Source organism: Miniopterus natalensis, chromosome 1 (genome assembly GCF_054644295.1).
Source record: "Miniopterus natalensis isolate mMinNat1 chromosome 1, mMinNat1.hap1, whole genome shotgun sequence".
Classification (NCBI taxonomy): Eukaryota; Metazoa; Chordata; class Mammalia; order Chiroptera; family Miniopteridae; genus Miniopterus; species Miniopterus natalensis.
The window spans coordinates 198662804-198680341 of NC_142081.1; positions in this window are offsets into that span (position 1 = coordinate 198662804).

The window sequence follows — 17538 nt, forward strand, 5'->3', positions numbered from 1 at the left end:
CCGTCGCGCGCGCCCCGCTCCCCGGGAGTGTGGGGTCGTCCCCGGGACGGGTCGGGGCGCCGCGGTGCAGCCGAGTCGAGCGGCACGGGCGCGGGTGCGCGGGCGGCGCCCAGGCCCCGGCAGGAGGCGCGGTGTGCGCCCCGGCCGCCCCGCACCCCGGCCGTGCCTGCGCGCCTGCAGGACCTGCTCGGACGCCCGCCCCCCGCGTCGCTGCGGGTGGTGCGGGGAAAGGGACCCCTGTCGCTTGTGAGCGTTTGAACGTGCAAATGGCACGTTGCAGACAGAGCGCCCCGGCAGGGCGGACGCTGGGGGGCGGCGGGGTGCCGTCCCGGCCTCGGGGCCTCTCTGCTGCCGCGGCGCCCGCAGGCTTCCTACCCCCCTCCAGAGGGGAGCAGCCCGCCGGGGGCGCTGCGCCCCGGACCCCCCGCCGGCCCGGCGGCCCTGCCCACGCTGTGCCGCGCGGTGGCCACAGGCGGCGCCAGAGGCAGCCGGGCGCCCGAGCCGCGAGCGCAGCGTGTCCTGCGCGGCCGCGTCCTGAGCGAGTGACAGCGGCTGCACGTTCTGCATTTTCTGTTCTTCCAGCTCTGGGCCCGGCACTCCTACGTATTTTCTCCTCAAAGCCTCTCAGCCCCGCGAGGATGGTGTTTTTAGCCCGTTTTCCAATGCGGGTAAAACTGAGGCACAGAGAAGTCAAGGAACTTGTCCAGGGTCACACAGTACATGGCAGAGCAGGGTTTGAGCCCAGAGAGTCTGGCTCCTGAGCCTAATCATTCGGGGAAGACTTGGGATTGCTGGGGAAGGTGCTGGGGTGAGGGGCGCGGTTCCCACCTGGGGCCGACCCCAATCCACGCTGGGGGAGGCCTGGAGGGCGCAGTCGGGGCTGGGTGAGAAGCAGGCGGGCTTTGGATGCAGACAGGTGGGTGCTGCAACCCCAGCTTCGCCACCTCCTCGCTGTGGCCCTTTGCACAAGGCATGTTGACTCCTCCAGCCTCGGCTCCTTCTTGGTGAAATGGGGGTAACACTGCCTACTTTAGAGGGGCTCCTGAAGGCTAAATGATAACAGCCACCTGCCGAAGGGCCTGGTCCGTGATAGGTGCACAACAACAGTTTTTCCCTTACTATTGTAACAGCTTGTGTGAGGGGTGACCGGGTCCCCCGAGAGACGCCAGAAAGGAGCAGTGACCCTGTCTGTCAGTTAGGGTCAGGCTCGGCTGCCCATAACAAAGGCTCCCCCAACAGCAGCGGGTTGGGCAAGACAGAGTTTCTTTCTTTCTCATGTGGATGCGTCTAAAGGAGGTAGGAAGGCTTCACAATCGCGGCTGCAGCTAGAACTCGGGAGGTCTGCCCGGCCCGGACCCTGTCGGAATGCACGTTTCTCCCTCCAGGTTTGCCCACCAGCTGATTTTCTGCTCTTCCGCCAGCTACACTTAAAAAAAAAAAAAATCAACCCAGCTTTGCTCAATCGCCTTCTGCCCCCTTTCCTTCTTAGCGCATGTGCTCGGGCAGTGGGACGTGTTCTCACGCGGTGACGCCGGTGCTGATGGTCGGCCCGCTGTGCCCGGGGCTCCGGGTAGGGCAGGGCAGCCGGGCACGAGTCCTGCGTGAGCAATTCAGGAGAACAGACAGCTTCAGGGAAAAGGTCTCGGTAGCTGTGGTTTCTGGGCAAACGGCGAAAACTCTCAGGAGGGATTTTCTTTTAACAAAGAAGCTGAAACAAAGAGCCAAGGATGGCGGCAAAGTGATAAACACAGTTATTGTGGATTTTGACTTACAGTAATAGAATCTAGAGAAGTAAAATAAAATGTATTAAAGTATTTCTTCCAATAAAAAAAAAAAACAGAAAAAAACCAGCTCCCGCTCTGTGCTCCAGCAGAGGGGCTGAGCGGGGAGAGAAGAGAAGGCGGCTGCTGTGCTGCGGGCAGGTGACCTGGCCCGTGGCCCGCTTGGCCCCGCAGCTGTGGCGTCTCCCTCGGGAGGCACGGCTCTAACAGAAGCCCGGCTGTGCTCCTGGCTCTCGGCTCGGCACTGCTACTTGGTGGCCAACTCATGTCATCTTTCTGAGTGTCTTCCTCTGACCGAGAGTGATTATAATAGTTGGTTTGACTGGGGAGCGTTGTTGGAAAGCCGGGGTGAGCTCTAGACAGGCTGGTTGCTTCCAGCGCGGTACAGAAACCAGAGGCCAAGGAGGACCCTGGGAGCTGTCCCTGGTCCTGAAAGGATTGTCTCCTTCAGTTTCAGACTCCAGGGATCTGCACGGTTTGCACACGCAGGAGCGAGCGAGGAAGGGTGTCATTTACTGTGCACCTGCTGCATGCCTGGCGCCCCCGCGGGTGCCTGCAGCCCGGTCTCACTAGCACAGGTGGGGACTACCTGGCTCTTGGCCACTGCCTGGCCCATGCTCTACCCTCCTGCTCCTTGAGCCCTTGGTGCCAGGCACTGCCCAGACGTCCTCTGTCCTCTGGTCCCCAGCACATCTGGCCTGGTGTGGGATCCTCCCCAGATCCTCACCCAGCGGCCTGTCAGGTCACTGTGCAGCTTTGCACCTCCTGATCCTTGGGAAGCCAGAATAGGCACGTCTGGGAGGGAGCTTTGAAAGCTAGAAAGCCACAGCAGTTGATACAGAGATTTTCGGGGCCACGTTTTGATTTCTCTCCACCATTTTTGGTACCTATGCGTGTTTGGTTTAGGGAAATTTGAAACTGCGCCTTGAATGCCGGGCATCCAGGCTGCCATTCTGTGACCCCTCCCCCTGTAACGAATAGTTGCTGTGATTGCCAGGCTCCACCATTAGAACGAGCTGCTGTGAGGGCAGGGCCTGTGTCTCATTCAGCCCCCCAGCCTCTGAGCACGGCACGGGGTCCTAATGAGAGCTGGGACCCAGGCACTGTCGATGAACCAAGGAATTCGATGAAGAGTGAGCCCGGGTTTCCCTCCCGAGAGCCAGCTCCAGCGGGAGAGGGCTCTACATTTGATCACAGCAGCCGGCACTAAGTGAACGCTACCTGGGTGCCTGGCTCTGTTCCCAGATCTACACAAATGTCAACACATTTATTCCTCCCTGCAACCCACAAGCGAAGGACTGTTATGATCCCTGTTTTATAAGTGGGGAAACTGAGGCATGGGGCTGTTACTAATTTACGTAAGGCCACATGGCAGGTAAGGGGCAGAGCTGAGATGTGAACCCAGGCTGAGCGCCAAACAAGCTCGGATGTTAACCCCCGCTTCCCAGTGTCGAGGCTCGGCCCCAGCCCCCTGTGAACCTGATTTCCTAAACCTCAGGTTGCTTTCTTGATTGTGCCCATGACCCCTGTGCAGTCCTAACATAATGGGAGGGTCCATCCCGGGTCCCACACCTGCTAGGGGACACTGGGGCAGTGGGCACACCCCTCCATGCCTCAGTTCCCTCGTCTCCCAGGGACAATCACTGCTACTATGCAGAGTTGCTCAGAGGCGAGAGGCCACGTGGGTGACATATAGGGAGGACACTTCCATATAGTGTCTCAAACTGTGATACGAATCCGACACATCATCATGGATAGTCTTGATGTGTTCCTCTGTGGTCTTTCTGTTTCAGAAAAGGAAAGGGGGCTGGCCTAAAGGCAAGAAGAGGAAATCCCTGAGGGACCTTTCCATTCCCCGAGCTCCCACCACAGGGTAAGATGGGGCAGTTACCTGACCCAGTGTTGAGGGGACATTTGGGACTCGCCATGGGGCCTGTGCAGTGAGCCTGGTGCAACCACGGTCCCATCTCAACCTTCATTTGTTTTTCAGGGCCCTTGGTGGTTAGGGGCTTCATGCTGCAGGGAGTGAGGGCGGGTCCTTGCTAGTTCTTTCATCTGGAATTGGGTTTTGATGCTCAGCAAAGAGGCCAGAAGGGCTGGGCTTGGGTCACAGGCAGGAAAGGGCGTGGCTTTGGGGTCGGTGTCTGGTTCCCCTTCCAGGCTTCCAGACGTGGGTGTTCTGAGGCCTCAGGCGAGGTAGTTAACCTTGATCGAGGCTCGAAAGCCACTCCCAGCATCCTGAGACCCTGTCCCCCATCCCCTGCATCGTGGGCTGCAGAAGAGAGGTCTCATGCCACTGACTTCCCCTGCTCTGAGGGTCACCCCTCTCCTCTTCTAAGAGCGAGGGTCTTTTCTGTCTCCTTGTTGGTCCCGAGACTGGTCTGTCTCACTCCAGCGCCCACGGCCTTCCTCTCTCCCTCCCTGACACGGATCCTTTGGATCCAGAGGGTGTAGGGCCTGTACCTGGAGAAGACAGGCCGCACAATGACCCTGTTAGCAGGGGGCATTATGTGCATTACACAGGGGGGAAACTGAGGCTCTGGCGGGTAAGTGACATGCCCACCCAGTCCTCACGCGCCTCATGCCCTGCGCACGGGAAGCCCCTCTTCTGGCTCCTTGTCTCTCATCAGTCTCTATCAGGGGTGGGGCACCTTTTTTCTGCCAAGGGCCATTTGGATATTTATAACATCATTTGAGGGCTGTACAGAATTATCAACTTAAAAATTAGCTATGAAAAAAGCTCCTAGATTTATTAATTTAGTCCCACCAGCAGTTGCCTTGGCAGGGCCAGACCAAATGATTTCCAGGGCTGTATACAGCCCAAGGGCTAGACGTTCCCCACCCCTGCTAGATAAACTGCCAATTGAGCGTTTCCCCTCTTAAATTAAGCTCCGTTTCTGGGTTAGACTGACAAATATTGGCAAACCCATGAGATTTCTTCCTATGAAAATGAAAGTCGAAATAGCCACAAGGGCCCCGCTGACCCCCTCCCCCAGTTCTCAGGCTGGTGCTTGTTCCGTTCCCGGCCCAGGTACGTGATATTCCTAAACAAACAGAGAAATCAGCTGAGGGCCCAACACCAGACCTGCCATTTACGGAAATCACGAAGACGTCGGCTGCTCGGTGGGCCCGGCTGCCTCCAGAGGGAAAGCAAGTGAGTCCTGTTCTGGGAAGCAGCAGCCAGCTGGCCACAGCCTCGACTAGGGGCTGCTCCCTCCTGGCCCATCTTTTCCCCCTGGAGCCAGAGGGAACTTTCTGGAATTCAGGCGTGCGGTGCCTCTCGCCCCTCTCCTCAAGACAGTGGCTGGCTCTCTGCTGCTTTGGGCATTCGCCCTCTCCCCGGCCGCACCAAGCAGAACGGTTCGTCCGTGAAATATGGGTCGTGGTCAAATAGGTTTAGGATATTCTGGAGTGAACCAAGTGAAATGGGTTTTTCCCTCTGCAGGAATTTTTCAGAGCTTTTAATGTAAATCTGTTCACCAAAACCATTTCAGCTGAGGCCCATGCTCTCCTGGAGGGCGATGGAGCGAAGATGAGAATCTCTGAGGGTCTTCGCTAGCGTGAGGCATTTCTCACTTATTCTACTGTTGAACCCCTTTCCCCACGCCTGTTAACCTCCTATGGAAGTATGTTCTGGGGTCACATAGGAGGAAACACCAATGTATGGGGTACAGTCAGAGCCCTTTTAGGAGCATACATGTCCAGTGTCCACTTCTACTCTCCCCCACGCTGATCAAGCCAACACCACCTCCTACAGGAAGCCCTCCACACCCCTTCTGAGTGTGTCTGACCTCAAAGCCTATACTTTCTCCAGCACAGCCTCCTGCCTGCAGAAACCAGCCTAGATTGCAGGTTGGGAAGAGGGCATCCCAGTCCCCCCCTCCCCCCCCCCCCCCCCCCCCCCCCCCCCCCCAGTTCAGGAGAATCTCAGAGCCTCTGTGTTCCTTCCAGAGGTATATTTACGAAGCTGACCGGGACAAGCAGCGCTACGTCCGCGAGCTGCAGGCCTACCAGCGCTCCGAGGCCTCCCGGGCCTTCCTGCGGAGGCGGGCGGCATGGGCGCAGTGCGTGAGGGGGCCCGGGACCTACCCCTGATCGGATGAGTGGTTCGCAAGTATTTGCTCCCGTTCTGTAGGTCGCCTTTTCATTTTGTTTGCTGTTTGCTGTGCAGATGCTTTTAAGTTTGACGTAGCCCCACTTGTTTACTTTGCCTTTTGCTGCCTGTATTTTTGGTGTCAAATCCAAAGAAAACATCGCCAAGACCAGCATTTAGGAGCTTCTCCCATGTGTTTTCCTTCTAGGGGTGTCATGGTTTCAGGTCTTGCATGTAAGACTCGAGTCGGTTTCAAGGTCACTGTTGTATACGGTGTAGGACTGGGGTCCGGTTTCCTTCTTTTGCGTGTGGCTGGCCAGTTTTCCCCGTTGCGTGTTGAAATTTGCTAAGTGTTCTCAGGACACACACAGGAAAGGTCACAGTGTGAAGTGACCGATGTGTTCGCTGTGGGCAGGTGGGAAAAGCCAGGCCCTGCCCGCATGGAGGAGCTGGCATCGTCCACTTCCTCGCTGGCTCTCTGGTCGGGGTTCAGACGTGTTCTGAACCTGGTGAAAGATAAAGGCATCTCAGTTCCTCCCACTCGGGAGGGTTGAGGAGCACTCCAGTGTTGCTGGGGCCAGTGATTACTTTTTAGTGCTTTGAAAAGGGAAAGGAACCCGTGGTTTGGAACTTACGCTTCACAAACTCAAAAGTGCCCCCTCAGATCACTGGGAATCTTGTTGAAATGCAGGTTGTGATCCGGCAGGTCTGGGGTCTGCATTTCCAACACACCCCTGGTGCTGCTGTGCTGGGGGGTCCATGTCCCCGCACCATTCACAGTCCCCTCGTGCCAACAGCGTCCTGCTGCAGGCCCTGGCGTTGCCTGGCCAGAGGCACACCAGGAGTTAACATGCCCAGCATCCGTAAACCAGTGCACAGGGGAGTAGGCAGATAAATACCCCCGTCTGCCCCCACTCCTCCCCCAAGGGACAGCTCTGAGTTCCATGCTTTCCCTAGAGGATCCTGGTAGGACTGCACCCCACGGACTGTGGTGGCCCCTGCTCAGCAAGGCCCCTCATACTGGCTTTCTTCCCTTCCCTGACTCCCTTCCCTACTCCCCCACCAGCGTTTCCTGGGATCACTGCCCAAAAAAAACCCATTTGCACCAAAATCACTGCGCCAGAGCCTGCTTCTGGGGGTCCCAGTCCAAGGGAGAGAAGGAGCTTCGTGTTTTGAGTGTCTGCTCTGGCCCATTGTACTTGCAGGTTTCCACGTAGCATTTGTTTTCAATCAAGCACCTGCAGCTGAAAATACTCAACTGGAAAACCGCAGGTCAACATGGAAGTATCACAGGTACACTCGCCCACCGGGCGTAGTGGGGTCTCTGGGGGTGCGAGGAAGCTGCCAGGCAGCTGGTCCCATCATCAGTGTTAGAACTAAGCAGACTGTGCCCTGAAATCTCGGACCACGGGTCCTCTGAGAGCGGCTGTCACTCCCTGCTCATATTTTTATTCCTAAAAATCCCACTTGTCAGATTTAACAGAAAACACGTCCTGTGGCTTCTCTCACTTTTGCGGTGGTTTGCGGACTGTCGTCACGTGGAAGCCGGTGTGTTACCAGGAAGGGCCTCCAAGAGAGCTCTGCTTCTAAACAAATAAGGTGTGTGAAACTGCCTCGTGTAAAACAGTAATTTCTTAAAGTTTACTATATAAAAGCCTAATAATTATAATAAACAAGTGTTAAAATATCACCTAGAATCTGCCACCCTAATAAAAAAGTGAACTATTGTCACTTTTCCCCCTTCCTCCCTAATCCCTGTTCAGTTCCTGGCCCGGTGTTGGTAAACGGAAGTCGGAGGCACCCGCTGTTTCCTTGGTTTCTGGGGTTTTCAGGCCCCGACAGAACCTGAGCAGCTGAAGTCAAGCCCGGCTCCCCCCTTGGGGAGCGTGGAGGCCTCAGGAGAACCCTCTGCAGCCCCAGCAGGCACTCCTGACCTCGTGTTGACTCCCACCCCCGCCCAAAGCGAGGCTGAGCCTTGCCGGGGTGAATGCTTTTGAACTTGATGCCATTTGTCTCCCCGCCAGGAACAGGTGCACCAGGCGGTGAACTCGGGAGCCAGGGCCTTGGCTTCTCAGCAGTCGATGTGTTTTGAGGGTGAAAACACAGTTATAAAATAATCACCCTCATTGAGTGAGGCAGGCTGAAAAATGCCCTCCCCAAGACGTCTCAGCCCTACTCCCGGGGACCTGGGAATGTCACCTTATGTGGAGAGGAGGACACAGCCTTTGAGGATGCGATTAAGGACCTTAAGGTAGGGGGACTATGCAGTCACAGTGATGCCCGAGAGGCGAGTCCCTAGTGGGGACTCGAGCCCTCAGCCAAAAGGGTCCTTGGCTTCGTGCAGGAAAGAATTCAAGACACGAGTCAGACAAGACGTTACGGTAGAAACGCAGGTTTTACCGAACAGGGGGACAGACAGGAAAAGCCACCTTGTGGACAGAGTGGCAGACTCTCCCCACGCGAGAGGGAAGAGAGACCCCAACCGTCTCTAGAGGCTGAGCTTATATTGTTCGTAGTTTCTGTGGAAAAGGCTGGTACGGGGAAGTAGGGTGGAAAAAATGTCGGGATTAACTTTCGCCGTTACGAGGTTTATTCTGTGGTCTGTTTCCCCTTCACGGTCCGGGTAAGCGAGAAGGTCTTGGTGCGGCGCTATTGGTCAGTCTTTGCAGGAATGTCCCCTGCCTGGGGCTCCTTGTGGTCGGCCTGTGTCTCCGGTCAGCCGCGTTCCTCGTCGGGCAGCAGGTAGCAGCCCGACTGAACCTCGTTTGACTTTAGTTTGTATAGTTTTCGCGCCCCTCTTTTGTATTAACAGTGCTCTTACAAGCAGGAGGCATCTATAATGCTATATTTCTATAAGCAAAGGTGAAGTATGGAACTTTTGTCGACGGGTATGTGCAGTTTGGTGGCCTTGGCACCGCATCCTCGCTCCTCTCCCTCCCTGGAGCCCCTTCAGTCACAGTGCCCTCCGTCTCCCTCTCCCAGCTCCCGCTCGGCTCCTCTCTGGAGCGCCCGGGGCTCCTGCTCCACCATCTCAGCTGAGCGGGGTCGTTCTGCTCGCTCAGCGACAGCCAGGGCCCAGCCTCATGGGGGGGCGAAGACATCAGACACGACGCCGTCCAGCCTGGGGCGGTGGCGCTGACGGAGCCCCTCTCCGAGGAAGGAGGGGAGCCCTGGGCAGCAGCGGGCACCGCGTGGCCTGGGCCTGCTCCCTTGCTGGCTGTCCCGGGAGGTGGAAATCAGGCCTTTGTCAGGAAACCTCTCTCGTCAGAGCTTAGGGAGTTTCTACATCTCTGAACTCATAGACGTCGGCAAATGCATGCAGCTAGATACGTCCTTAATTAGCTAGGTTTTTTCATTTAAAAAATAACGTGTGTTCGTGGTACAAAACCAGAATCAAAATGCGCGGAGACTCGCAGCGATGGGGGTCCCGCTCACAGCCCAGAGCCTGTCCCTGGCACCCCACCCACCTCCGCTTCTCAAGGTGACCCGTTTCTAGCGCAGCTTCTAGAAAGGACCCACAGACACACGGGCACCTCCAGGTCAGCGCATATGTATTTTGAGGAAAGGGCACATCCTTGTCATTGTCATAGTTCATTTTGGTCTAGAGCAAAGCAAACTCTTTTAAAATAAGCAAAACCTGGGATTGGTTTTGGACTCACTCAAACAACACCTCCAGTTCTCAAAAATCTCCCCGGCGTTCCCTCCTTGCCACGTACCAACACTTTCTCTCCATCGGTGACGGGGGTCCTGGGATGATTTGAAATTCTCAGGCGTGCTTGGGAAAGGCCCAAACCGTACGCAGTTTTGCAGGCGGAAAAGGGCCTGGCCGGCGCAGACGGAGTCGCTGTGCCCTGCGCCTGAACCCGCTGTCCACAGGGGGACAGGAGCAAGGACCTGTCCTGTCGGCCCCGCAGGCAGTTCCTCAGTTCCCTGCATAGCCAGAAAGAACACCTGCTGGGCAGCACCTGCAGACGCTCGCGGGTAACAGCAGGTGCTGCCCTACTCGGTGTGGCAGACGCAGACCTCAAGTCCCTGCGCCCCGAGCTCACCGCCCCTTCGGACGCCGTGTTCGCTTCGTGTCAAGGCAGGATCTCATCGAACACTCTTAATGCCAGGGGGTGTTGGGGAGGGGTGGGTCTTCCAGGGAACTGTCTATCAGTTTGCTTCCTAGGGAACAAAGCTCACCTGCTCTGGCCTGTCCCTCGGGACCTCGGTGATGTCCTGAGCCCTCAAATTCTTACTCACTTGGCTCCTTACCCGTTCTCAGAGCACGCTGGCAGTGCCCACCTCCGGGCCCCGGCTCCTCCTTATCTCTGCCTGGGCTGCTCTGTGCCCGTCGCTGTGGGGACCACCCCCCTTCTCGTCCAGGTGTTGTTTAGCTGTCACCTTCCCTGGGAGGTCACCGCGGTCCCTCTGCACAGGTGCACACCTGCCTTGCCCACCCCTCTGTCCCTGGTTTATCTCTCCCCATCATTCCATCATCTTCTATTGGCATCTTTCATTTGCTCACTGATCTTCTTGCTTATCTCCCCCCAGAACGCAAGCCCCTCAGGTTTGGGATTTTTTGCCTGCTTTGTTCACCGCGGTATTGCGTGGGCCTAGCAGGCCCTCGGCGTGCACGCGTGAGCGATGAATGAATTAATGGACAAATATGTTCAACCAGTAAATCTTTTCTTTTTAATTCTCACCAGAGGGTATTTTTTCCTTTTTTTTTTTTTTTTTTTTTTTCAGAGAGAGTGGAAGAAAGAGAGAGAAACATTGATGTGAGGGACATTTCCATCAGTTCCCCCCCCCCCCCCCCCGACTGGGGCCGGGGATTGAGCCTGCAACCCAGGTAAGCAGAGTGCTTACAGCACCTGGGACCTCTGGAGGGGGAGGAAGGTCGGAACGAGACCAGAGGGGACTCGGAAGAGGAAGCTGAGCGCCCCTATCTGCTTCCACTCGGGGCCCTGACTCCAGAGAAGGGCTCTGCTTCTCCTGACTTGTGTTTACTGCAAGAGTTTATCTTCAAACTTTTGACAAGTGAGTGGCCAGGTTCAGCAACTAACTCCCTGGTAACTCAGGTGACCTAGGGTGTTATAATCCTAGTCAGTACAGCCTACAGAGTAGGTTATAATATTAAGTGGAACAAAAAGAGAAAGGGTGCCGTCTAGCAGAACAGCAACACGTCAGCACAACAATCGGTTGGGAAACAACCGAGAGCCGCGGACGAGCCAGGCTCCAGCCTAAGCGGTTGATACAGATCACCTCTTAATTCTCATAAAAGTGCTGCAAGGTCGGTAACAGTATCACCTCCTTTAAAGACGAGGAGAGTGTAACACAGAGAAGTTAAGTAACTTGCCCGTGGCTGCACAGCTAGTGAGTGGCAGAGCTAAGCCTTAAACCTGGGCCAACTGCGTACAGTTACGCGCACGGAAACCTCACCAACATCATTGCTGGTTGTCTCTAGGCCAGGGGAGGGTATTTTGTGTGTGTTTTGCTCCTTTCTGGACCTGCCACAATTCCTTTATATCAGCAAAGAAAGAAAGAAACTCTGTTAGAGTGGATTTTGAAGGTGACCCTCGATTGGCAGGGTCCCAGCTGTTGCCTGTGTGAGGTTTGGCTCAAGAGGAAGGGCAGGTTCTACGATGCAAGAGAACAGAAAATGATGGCTTTCTCTCGCCGGTCCTCCCAGTCGAGGAATTTGAGCTCAGAGAGCTGAGGAAGACTCTAGGAAGAGCTCGGGGAGAGCAGGAGGCCCTGCAGAGGCAGCCGGCTGAGTTCCCGGTGAGACGCTCAGGAGGGGAGCCCCTGCGTCTCTGTCGCCCACTGCTGAGCTTGGGGCCCCTCCGGCGGTGTCAGGAAACAAGGGACGGAGACTGCGTGGTCCACTTAATAACATGTCACAAGCCCAGCGCCACCTGCCTCCATATACCTGTTGTGTGTCCTTAGAAGACAGAGCATTTGCCTGTGTCCCTGATGCATGGACCTGCGCCGAGCCTTCCTGTGGGACCTGCTCATTTCGCCCAACACCTGCCTCGTCCACGCCGCCACGTGGCGTTCCAGCTGGGGACCTGGGCCCCTCCCCAAGCCTCGCTTCCCAGGCCTATAGAACGAGGCGGGGATACCTCTGCTCGAGGGTGAGGGGACTCCGAGCCTTGTGAAGGGCCCCCCTCTGCACAAAGCAGCAGGATAGCAACCAGCAGGGGCTGCTTCCTGGAGGAAGGAGGCGACGTCGGGGTGTTCCGGGTCCTGGATTCCACGGGGGCCCCGCAGGAGCAGCTGTAGGACCCCCTTTGGTTAATTGTTGACTTATTTACTTACTCACCTATTTAATCATTTGCTAATTTACTTTGTACTAATTGACGCATTTTCTCGTTTACTGATGCATGTCTGTCTGCTTGTTTGTTCACTTTCGGTTTGTTTCCTCGCTCACTCACTCACTCGCCTGTGGAGCGCGGGCTGTGCACACACGGGGCCTGTCCTTTCAGAGCCGGGGCAGAGGCTGCGGGGCTGCGGGGCTGCGGGGCTGCGGGGCTGCGGGGCTGCGGGGCTGCGGGGCTGCGGGGCTGCGGGGCTGCAGGCCGGGCCTGGAGAAGGGGCTGGAGAACCTGAGCGGGGTGCTGATGCTGTCCCGCTTCGGCCTGCGCGCCATGGACATGGGTGAGCCCGCCATCTAGGCAGCCCCTCTGCCCGAGCCCCTTGCACATGCCCTCCAGGTCCTCACTGCTCCCCGAAACCCAGGCCCCGGAGAGTCCCGTCTATTCACTTACCCACGCCCGCACTCCCCCACTTCGCTCAGTGCACAGTCCCCCTGTGGCCCGCGTGCCCAGGCTCTGCGCTGGTGCTGGGGGCGTGGAGATGAACAGTGATGCTGGTGACCCAAAATCCAGCACCCCCCCATCCCGGTGCCAGGCCCGGAGCTGGGCACCGCCAGGGCCTCAAGCTCCAGTCTGGTGGACAGACCCTGATCCCTAGACTGTTGGGGTGCAGCGTCCCAGCAGGGGCTGCCCTCCATGGACAGGTGCCCCCCGGGAGGCAGTTCCTTATCTGTGGGGGTGGGCTCCAGGAAGGCCGGGACAGAGCAAGGGACATGTCAGCTGGGCCCAGGAGGACAGTCACAAACTCCTCAGCACAGAAGGGGCCCCCAGGCCCCAGGCAGGAGGTTTGGAAACTCAGGTGCAGGGGGAAACAGTGGGTGGTCGTGTCCTGAGCAGTCCTAGTGCAAACACCACCTCTGTGAGGGAAATTCACGAACATCATTCATTGTAAAATACTTAAACATGAGCATTTGGTGAATCGGTCGGCTCTCCCTCCCCACCCCTGCAGCGTTGGGACCCCAGGACATCCCCCCGGGGGTGCTGACGTCGCTTCAATGGAGGCCTCTCTTTCGGTGGAGAAAGGATGGCAGATCCTGGGCCGTGCGGGTAGGATAGTCAGACGGCGCCACTGGCCTGGGGAAAATAAACTGTGTACGTGTGTGTTTGTACCACAGGCTCAGTCTTGTGTGTCTGGGGCTGGGCTATGTCTGCCCTGCAAGTGTCCCTCCTGTGGGCTGAGAGCTGACCACCTTGGCACGGTCTCCCTTCCTGTTTCCTGTCCCCACCTGGGGGCATAGCCCCCCACACCAACTTCAGGACTTCCTAATAGATCATAGGGGTGTGATTAAAATGTTTCCTCAGATAGCCTCACCACAGCCCCCTTAAATTTGCCGATTCAAACTTAGGCCCGGGCAGTCGGAGCCCCAGGCCCGACCTCTCCTGTCTCCATCCTTGAGGCCAGAAACTTGGGCGGGGCCTCTGGCTCTGCCTCCCTGCAGGGCGGGGTGAGACTGAGGGTCAGAGGTGGTAACATCCACACCCAAAATGAGGATTAAACACGTAGCTGAGCTGTTAGGAGCACTGGCTGGAGCCAGACTGGGTGTCCAGACACCGCTGTTTAAGAGCTGGGTGGCCCGGGTTAGTTAGTGTGCCTCCAGGATGCTCGGTTTCCCCATCTGTAAAAGGGGGGCGATAGCAGAACCTCACCAGATTGTTGGAGGATTGAGTGGTTCGCAGCCCAGCTGGCACGTGGTGAGTTCTGTAAACGTCAGCCGGATGGTCATCGGGCCCTTCGCAGGCCTGCAGCCTCTGAAGTCACAGGGCCCCACTCTCCGCAGGGCCTCGCACCTGCTTTAATGCTCGGCTGCCGCCACCTTGAAAGTCTCGGTAATTTTGTCTCCCCAGACAGACCCTACTTGAAGCTTTAAAAAATTTGGGGACATAAATGCTAAGAAAGATTTAAGTACTTTCTGGATTAATGATGGTTATTACCATTATTAATAACATTTATCACATACAAGAAGCAACCAATGAATGCATAAATAAATAGGACAACGAATCGATGTTTCCATCTAAAAACAAGGTTGCTGAAAGTGTAAATGGTGGTGACCCAATCCGTGAACTTGCAGGAAAGCAAGACAGCGAAATCATATAACCAAGCTCTCGTGTCAATAAGGCATCATTTGTTGTATGATATAAATTATGACACCAAAATATTTTTTTTACATTTTGTGCCTTTACGTTGTTACTCATAGGTCACTATTGTCCCTATTACAGTGTCTAAGTGATAAAATATTCCAAAGGGAAAGCTTTACATTAATACCTTTAACTGGCATTTACCCTGTTCCCAGGGGCCCCCTACTTTTATTTTCCGCTGGGCCCCCTAAATTACGTAGCAAAGTGACGGTAACACAGGTGAAACCGTATGATTGTAGCGTGCTGTCCGTGGTATTTCCGAGCACGTTACTGTGGATGCGGGGGTGCTGGCTTTGCCAGGTCCCCGTGAGAACCCCGCCTCGCCAGCGGCGTGTCCTGGGCCTGTCCCTGACTCGGGCGGTTAGACAGCAGGGGCACCTCCCACGGGCACCTGCGCAGAGGCGGGAGGATCCAAGCCCTCCCCACCCGAGCGTGCTCTGAGCCCCACTGCCCGGACGTCACCTGGGAGCATGTGGCAGGTGCAGAACCTCGAGCGCCCCCCGAGCTGCGGAGGCGGACTCTGCACTTTCACACCTTTCCCGATGACCTGTGGGCAGGTGAGAGCCTAGGAGCTCAGGGCACACACTTTTGGGGGGAACTTGTACCGCCTGGTCCTCAATCCCTTTAATTATCCCCAATGTTGCTATTAAAGTCATGTCCACGAGGGGTCACTAGAGCCAAGTGATTATTTATTTGGTTTGACACACACCCCCCCACCCGGGGAGCTTGGAAATAGAAAAAAAAAGTCAGGAACAGGGCTGGGAGTGACTTCAAAAAATCCTTCCCTCGGCCCCCCCCCCCCCCCACGCACATGTGTCTCCCCCAGTGCAGGAACTTTCCGCCAACCTCCTCAAAGGCATGTTTCATCAGAAATCTGCATCTGCAAAGGAGGTGCCCTCTGAGGTGAGAGCCCCAGTTTCCACAGTGAAACCCCTGCTGTGGGCCAGCCTGGTGGGACACGGAGCCCAGGGCTGGGGGGCCCAGTGTTCACAGTGCTCCCGCTGCCACAGGGTGACCTCAGGCCTAAAGGTCTCCGTCCGTAAAGTGTAGGCAGTGGGACCGTGAAATCCCCAGGGTCGCCTTCAGTCCCAAAGCCTGAGGAGCTTGGGTGATGCCGGTCTCTTCCATTGCAGCTTTCGGTCCTGTGCCCCCGGACTTTCCAAGGAAACAGAACAGAGCTCCAGGCCCTGTCTCAGCAGGGAAGACGTCCCCCTCGTCCTGGCCGTCCAGGCCTTGGGACGCCAGGGGCTGGGCCTGGAGCTCGGGTGCCCGGGAAAGCCTGAGGTGATGGCATGTTCATCTCTGTGCCAAGTAGATGGGCTCTGAGCACAGGCGGAGAGGCATAAAGTGACAGGAGGACAGAGCTGGACCAACCCACCCATTTCACAGATGGGGAAATCAAGGTCCAGGCAAGGATGTGGGGGCCTCTGGGTCCCTAGAGCCCGGCAGCAGTGTGGGGCTGGGACTAGGCCTCAGGCGTCCGAGGGCCAAGGGCCGAGGGCAGCAGCCCACATACTGCAGTCTTCCTTCCAGCCGACTTGGATGGATTCTCACTGCCCGGCTCTCGGGGGGACTTAGCGCTCGCTGACTGATGCTCTCATAGGGCCTGCTGCCCAGATGGAGGTCAGAGCCTCGGCCAACAGGGCAGGACGAGGCCAGCGGGGTGGCCCGAGGTCCTAATGTTCTCAGGGTTTCTGCCAGGAAGACAAGAGCAGGGGGTGTCTGCCCACCGCTGGGACACCGTAGTTCTCCGCTTGCCTCCAGAGATACGAACTGCAGACCCTCCAGCCAGTGGGCCACACGGTGGGCTGTCTCCCCAGAGCACAGCCCTCGCCATGCTGGCCCTGCTTAAAGGCCCCAGCGGCTCCTCACTGCAGAAGACCTCACGCGCCTCAGCCCCCCATCAGCATCCTTCGGAATCAGGACTCACTGCCAAGGTACCCACACCCAGCCTCCCTGCCAGACGAGCCCGCTTGCGGGGTGGGCACATAAGCCCACCCTCCCATTACCCCAAACTCCTGCGGGACACACCCCTGGCCTTTGCAGCCAGCCTGCCTTCTTCCAGGAAGGCCCTCTCCCCTCCTCTTACCTAGGACCTAGCTCACAGGCGAGCCTTGCCCCCGCTGCCCCAGGCCCCCTCTGGACTCCACAGGCCTCCGTGGAGATGGCTGAGCTGTAGAGTGACAATAACTCCGGGCTTCCCGCAGTGTGGCACAGCCTGGGTCCTGGTGAGTCCCAGGCAGAATCCCTGCGCTGACATCCAACCAGACGGTCCTCCCCTTGGCTGAAGGACCAAGGGCGGATGAGCTGAGGATGGCAGCTCATGGGCCCTGGGCAGGGGCGGGACAAAGGGAGCCGAATTGAGAACAGCCACCAATACTCTATTTTCTCGGGGATAAATGTCCAGTTCAAAGAATTCACACAGCACACCTTGTCCCACACAGGAGCCGTCCCTAGGCCGGGCCTGGATCACCCCACCCACCCAGCTCCTTCTTTCTCGCCCAGGGGTTCACCGGCATGTCACAGAGCAAGTCGAGACCAGAGTCTGACAGCTCCCATTGTATCGAAAAGTAAGGAAAACAATGATCCATGATCACAGTAGGCTTTCCGGGGAATTTCTATTTCTAACCATTGTCAAAAACAATCTCTCTTCTGCACAACTGTCCAAACTGCTCCCACAAATATCAGAAGGGCTTTGTTCCCCCAGCTTTCTCTGCCAGTCAGCGCGGATCTGCTGCTAAGCCAGGCGGGGGTCAGCAAAGTTGGGGGAGGCTTTGAATGGGGCGCGTTTCAGCTCCTCCTGACTCGTCCTAAGTGCCTTACGCCTGAGTTTTCTCCATTGTTTTCTACTAAAGTGACAAGAAGTTCCCTCTCCCACCACCTGTGGGCTTTGTCAAGATGACAGCGGGAGCTCGGAAGGCCTTCCGGGAAGAAAGCTTATCACTTCGGAGGGAAGGAGCCCTGGGGACAGCCCGCCTCCCCGGGTCGGGTCGCTGTGTGGATCTGATGAGCCGGAAGGTGGTAACCATTCAGGAAGGGGACCTGTTGATTTCTGGTGCCACGTGGAGGGAGCCAGCAGCCACTCGCCCCGCTGCGCCCTGGGCTGTGCTGGCCTCCCCACAGGTAGTTCGAGGGCCTTCCCTACAGCCCGCAGTGTACGGGGCCATGC